This window comes from Piliocolobus tephrosceles, chromosome 11 (genome assembly GCF_002776525.5).
Source record: "Piliocolobus tephrosceles isolate RC106 chromosome 11, ASM277652v3, whole genome shotgun sequence".
Lineage (NCBI taxonomy): Eukaryota > Metazoa > Chordata > Mammalia > Primates > Cercopithecidae > Piliocolobus > Piliocolobus tephrosceles.
In genome coordinates this window covers 69,073,131-69,073,556 of record NC_045444.1, presented here as the reverse complement: position 1 = coordinate 69,073,556, position 426 = coordinate 69,073,131, and the positions used below count along the sequence as shown (strand labels likewise).

General features: G+C 53.3%; 1 non-coding gene across 1 annotated transcript; it reads left to right on the top strand.

Moving 5' to 3' along the window:
* Positions 1-112, top strand: LOC111542871. The gene has a single exon (XR_002731681.1). It is a non-coding gene; the product is annotated as a small nucleolar RNA SNORA77 (small nucleolar RNA).
* The last annotated feature ends 314 nt before the right edge of the window (positions 113-426 follow it).

Genomic DNA, 426 nt, shown 5'->3' with positions numbered 1-426 from the left:
GCAGACTCACTCAGCATCCAGCAGGTGCTTTTTCTGCCTGCCAGTGAGCATTCCAGAGGGCTGTGACCATTTTGGCCTCTCTAGGGTGATGTAGCTGCCTGGGGACACAGAGGGGAAAACATTCCTGAAGAAAAAGAAAAATCCAAGCAAAAAAGGGAAACAAGGCCAGGCACGGTGGCTCACGCCTGTAATCCCAGCACTTTGGGAGGCCGAGGTGGGTGGATCACGAGGTCAGGAGATCAAGACCATCCTGGCTAACACAGTGAAACCCTGCCTCTACTAAAAATACAAAAACAATCGGGCATGGTGGCAGGCGCCTATAGTCCCAGCTACTCAGGAGGCTGAGACAGAAGAATTGCTTGAACCCAGGAGGCGGAGTTTGCAGTGAGAGGAGATCACACCACTGCACTCCAGCCTGGGTGACAG